The sequence below is a fragment of the Emys orbicularis genome, chromosome 3 (assembly GCF_028017835.1).
Source record: "Emys orbicularis isolate rEmyOrb1 chromosome 3, rEmyOrb1.hap1, whole genome shotgun sequence".
In the NCBI taxonomy this organism is placed as follows: Eukaryota; Metazoa; Chordata; order Testudines; family Emydidae; genus Emys; species Emys orbicularis.
Genome location: NC_088685.1, coordinates 118,391,829 through 118,397,828, shown reverse-complemented (window position 1 = coordinate 118,397,828; position 6,000 = coordinate 118,391,829).

Below are 6,000 nucleotides of genomic sequence, written 5' to 3'. Positions count from 1 at the left end.
TTTGTAACATTTACAAGGGTGCCTACGTTACTAAGGAGCCTAAGTTCCATCTTCAAAAGTGACAGAAGCCAAATTCCCAGAGAAAGTTGATGGGACTTAGGATCCTAAGCCACTTGGGCACTTTTTGAAAAGTTTACCCAATATATATGTAAAATATGCAAAACTATGTTTGTTCAGTGCACAGGGATTTCTGCAGGAGACATCTTGTTTTATTCAGGATGCTCATAAATATCTGAATGATGAATTATTATAATATGGATTTACCAGGATTTTGCAAGGCAATTCAAAGCTTTACAAAATGGCTATCCATACCATTTTATGATATGCGCCTAAAACCTTACAGAAAAAAAAATACAGCGCTTCAATATTGGCAAACTAATTCATAAGGGTTTATCAAATAATGCAAGCCAATACATTTCACAAACTGATTCTTTGGTGTCACCTTTTCTATTGCTTGCCAAAGCAACAAAAGAATTAGGTCTGAGGAAGACCTCTGGATTTTTACCAACATTTTGACAGAATCCACAGAAAGAGGGATAGAAGTTCCTTACTGAACTGCCTGGTGTCATGAGAAATATCAGTTTTTAAATCACTCTAAAAATAGTCTCTATTAAACGGTATACTTGAAATTCTTTCCTTTTGCCCACAATGAAAATAGCATATGTTATGGATGATAATATTTAGTTTCCAGTGAATTTTGTGCTTTTGAGAACACTGACAGTAGAAGTCCACAGAACACCTGTAGCATGGGGAGAGAAAACTTCCTCAGTCTGACTCACCAGTGTGCCTCAGCCCAGTTCTAGAAGGACCATATGCAGAGTTAAGGGAGTAGAGTAGTCTTAAGGTGCCTCTAATCATTGATGGCTTCACTGATCTTATCCAAAAGGCTTTACATTATTGCCAACTGTGATTTTCACACCTATCCACTAGGAACAGATTGGGTATCATTCCCTTTTTTCCACATAAATCACAAAAGTGCTGCCATCTGGCAATGACTTTGGGTAACTACAGACCTGAGTCTGGATAAATAAAATAAATAAATAAATGGAGATATCCTATCTCCTAGAACTGGAAGGGACCTTGAAAGATCATTGAGTCCAGCCCCCTGCCTTCACTAGCAGGACCAAGTACTGATTTTGCCCCAGATCTCTAAGTGGCCCCCTCAAGGATTGAATTTACAATCCCTGGGTTTAGCAGGCCAATGCTCAAACCACTGAGCTATCTCTCCCCCCAGTGGATTTGACCTAGTGGTCTAGATGTGAAAGGTTTGTCTAACTGCCAATAGTCTGCGCCATCCTACTCCCCCCCGCCCCCCAGTCAAGCCTTACTTAAACCAAATGGCTACTTAGCACCAGTATTTCTATTGTTTAGTGTCCATAAGGGCAAAATCGGCCTGTTTTTGCTGCTGAACAAAGAAAATCCTGTTTTCAGTGCCTGTTGCCATTTCATCATGTCTGTACAAACAGAAGACATAAAACTGGCTTACAGCAGTACCTCAGCAGAGTCTGTTTCATGCTTGTAATGCGTCTGCCACCATCATATAGCAGCAAGTGGCAATGTAACCAGCATCGAACCTTTCCAGATGAGGTACAAGGAGGAGTGTGCTCAGTGAACCTGCTGAACCTTTGTAAGCGATTTGTTACTATTCATTAATTTCTGCTTGCGCTGGACTGGTTAGTGGCCCATAGAACATTGTGAGCTCTCATTCAAGCTGTTTACTTGGACTGTATGCTCTTTGGGGCAGGGATGGTCTTTAATTAGGGTGACCAGATGTCCCAATTTTATAGGGACAGTCCCGATATTTGGGGCTTTTTCTTACATAGATGCCTATTACCCCCCACCCCCCATCCCGATTTTTCACATTTGCTATCTGGTTATCCTAGATCTTTTCCTTCTGTGTGTATATAACACCTAGCACAATGGGGCCGCAGTCCTTGACTATCACTGCTGGTGGTATTATAAATAGTCAACTGCTGAAGTAATAATTCCTAGATTTTAGAGAGACTAGGGGGACAGTAGATGAGGGAGAGAATACTGAGGGGATGATGGAATGAGGATGGGATGGGGGAATGATTCTCAGTGTGCTGTGGAAGACTTTCCCCCTCCTGTTGCTCTCTGAGGTTCAAGAAAAGCTGCTGGCAGCCCCTTCCAGTCCTGAGGTGAAAGGGTTTAATCATCCTGCTGGATGAAAAGTGCTACAGAAATACAAGTCTCTGTTATTACACCGAATTGTAGCCCACATGTAATTAGGATTTTGTCCTTATCACCATTTTTTAAAAAGGTAAATAGGCACGGAAGTCAGCCCCTCTGCAAATCAGGTCACTTTTGTCAAGGTGCCAAAAAAAAAAAAAAAGATTTAGGTGCCTAACATTAGGCACCTATATTTGAAAAGGTTGGACAAAGTTGATTTATGGTCCTCCTGTCTGTAAAGTACATCAACACTCTTTTCTTTAATCTGTTTTGGGCATGGTAGAGGTAAATTTCCTATTAGTGTTTTCTTTCTTTTCTCCAGAAGCTGCAGTGCATCACAGACACGGTCTAATTTTATAAAGTACCTATAGGTCAGGGATCTGGCATGTGTCATTTCGTTTCTGAGTGGACATTTCCAGTAAATGTAGTTTTCAGTTTACACTTAAGACGAGATGTCAAGATGACTAAAAAACTTCATGGTAAATTGCAAGTGAACTTTAAAAATTTGATTTGGCAAAGACATGCCATGTTCAGAGAAGTAGTATTATAATCCAGTAGATGTCTGAATAAGCAATCAGAAATTCTTCAGTAAAGAAAAGTCAAGGAATATAGTGGAAACCACTTGTGTTAATACCTTGGAATGGCATTAATCTGTTCTCTGCATGAAACATGGGCAATAGCTTGTGTGTGTGATTTAAGGTATGGACAGTGTTTCATTTTAAGAAGAGAAGAGGAAGCATTGTCTAGTGCTTAAAAAGTGCAGGACTGGGTGTCAAGATATCTGAGTTCTGGTCATAGCTCTGCCAGTGACTTCTTGTGTGACTGTGGGCAAGTCCCTTAATCTCTCTGTGCTTCACTTGTTGTAAGTAATGATTACCTACTGTCCAGAATTGTTATGAGGCTTATTAATTCATTATTTGAGGGTGCATTGAGATCTTCCTGTGGAAAATGCTGTTGTATAAGGTCAGTACAATATCTCTGAAAAGAATGACCCCCTCAAAAAGCAGCATGACAGAAGGTGAAAAGCACTAATAATTTCACCTGCTAAAAAAATAGAATGCATTTTTTTAAATCATAAAACACCTCATTAAACATTGACTTGATAGAGACTACTCGTGCTTAACTGTATGCTTACCCACTTTCCTGGAATAAGGACATACTGCTCAAAACCCTGCCAGTTTGAACCCCTTTGAGCATATTTCTAAGAAAGATATCCAATCCTGATTTAAAGACTTAAGGTGACAGAGAATCTACCACATCCTGTGGTCAGGGCCGGCTCCAGGCACCAGCCCACCAAGCTGGTGCTTGGGGCGGCACCTGGAGGGGGGCGGCGCGGCGCTCCGGCCCGAGAGCGGGGCCGCGACCGGGCTCGCCGCCCTCCCCCCGGCGCTGCCTCTGGCCGCCGCGGAGAGCGGAGCCCCGGCGGGGCTCTCCGCCCTCCTCCCGGCGCTGCCTCTGGCCGCCGCGGAGAGCGGAGCCCCGGCGGGGCTCTCCGCCCTCCCCCCGGCGCAGCCTCTGGCCGCCGGGGAGAGCGGAGCCCCGGCGGGGCTCTCCGCCCTCCCCCCGGCGCAGCCTCTGGCCCCCGGGGAGAGCGGAGCCCCGGCGGGGCTCTCTGCCCTCCCCCCGGCAGCCTCTGGCCCCCGGGGAGAGCGGAGCCCCGGCGGGGCTTGCTGCCCTCCCCCCGGCGCTCTGGCCGCCGGGGCTCTGCTCTCCCCGGCGGGGCTCGCCGCCCTCCCCTGCGGGGGGGCGGGGGGGGGGGCGGCGGGAGGCTTTTTTGCCCTGGGGCGGCAAAAAAGCCAGAGCCGGCCCTGCCTGTGGTTCCAGTTGTTAAATACTCTCACTGTTAAACATTTGAGCCTTGTTTCCTATTAGAATTTTTCTAGTATCAGCTTCTAGCCATTGGATCTTATTATCATAGAATAAATGCTGAACTTGACATTATTTATATAACTTTTCCAGCTCTTTGTCTGCTTTCTACAGCAAGGGTTTTACATATAAATTAGTTCTTTCACATGTAAAATGTAGCTTAAGGAAAATCATGCAGTACAGATTATAATTTCTACCTTTATTTCACATTTCAAAGTCTCCACAATGCTTACAAAATATTCATATCCATTATTGTTTAAGCTGTTAGTTAAGCAACTGACCTCCAAATTGGTTATGCACAAAATATTTCATATTTTTAACTTCCCTAATCCAGGGAATGTAAAACAGTTTTTGTGTCCAATGCAGATTTCAAGATAGAAAAAAATACAGTACATATAGTTTTTCTTCCTATATTACTTACTAAATATAGTGTAATACAAGGAATAATATATCATGTAAAGCTCTATTGCAAATCCTGCATTTATAACCCATAAGTACATATTCAGTTATTTTAAAATAATTTCTCTGTGAAGGAATGATCGTTTCTAACACCTTGGTTACACACTATGGACCAAATCCTCCTTGCTGTTCTCATTCAAGTAGACCTCTAAAGTCAATGGGCAAGGGGGGCAGGATTAGATGCAATTTTTCATGGGCATGTTGCAACAGATGACATTGTCTGCAAGAGAGAGCTTAGACACTGTGTAAGCCTTTAGAGTACAGTGAAGCCTACTGAAAATCTAAATAAAAACAATAAGAGATCTAATACAATAATAGAAGCCTCCTCTCATAAAAGAGTATCATTTTACATAGGAACATAAGAGCAGCCATACCGGATCAGATCAATGGTCCATCTAGCCCAGTATTTTGACTCCAACAGTATCCAGTATCAGAGCTTCAGGGAGTATGGACAGAACAGGGGACTTTAGAGCAATCCACCCCTGTCTTCCCCTCCTAGTTTCTGGCAGTCAAACATTTAGGGTGGCCCTAAGCATGGTGTTGCATCCATGACCATCTTGGCTATAGCAATTGATGGACCAGTTGACCATGAACTTATGTAATTCTTTTCTGAATCCAGTAATACTTTTGGCTTCACAACATCCATAGCAATGAGTTCCACAAGTTAACTGAACATTGTGTGAAAAAGGACTTCCTCTTGTTTCATTAAACCTGTTGCCTATTAATTTCATTGGGTGAGTTCTGATTGCTGTATTATGGGAAAGGGTAAACAACACGTCTGTATTCACTATTTTAGGGCCATATCCTGACATCACTGGAGTCAGATAGCATTTTCAGACATAGTAGTGTTCTTAGTTTACTATAAACCATACTTTCTGCAATAAAATGCTGTATGCAATCTGTATGGACAAAGTGCATCTCTAGCAATCAAGTTTAACTTCTTAAAATGAAAAAAATTGCACATAAAAAGAACAAAAGTCAGTCAGTCTGATAAATTCAAATTAGTTTGCCTTTAAAGTTAGAGAGCTGGACAGGTTGTTTAGCATTAGTAGTAATGGTTGCAAAGAGAAAATAGCAGGGTTAGAGACTGCAGCGATAAGAGCAGTTATGGTTACTCTGAGCCCATTCATGAGAGGTGCTGAGCACTGCAATGCAATGCAATGCATTCCCTCAGCTGCCGCTGACCATGGAGGAAGTTTAAGGTGTTATCCACTTTGTCTGTTCCTGAGAGCTGCTCCCATTAACTACCCCCATTAACTGTGATTGCAGGTCCTCAGTAGATGCACAGGATCAGGCCCTCTACGGATCAGGCCCACTGTAACTAATACCTCTTCCCCTAACCCTCCGTAAGAGCCAAAGAGTTCTTAATAAACCAGGAATGATAGTGTTGCACAGCAGCAGGGCCAGATTAAGGCAGGGGCTCTTGGGGGTGCAGCCCAGGGCCCTGGCTCGAGGGGGACCCGCAAAAATAAATCACAGGAAGCA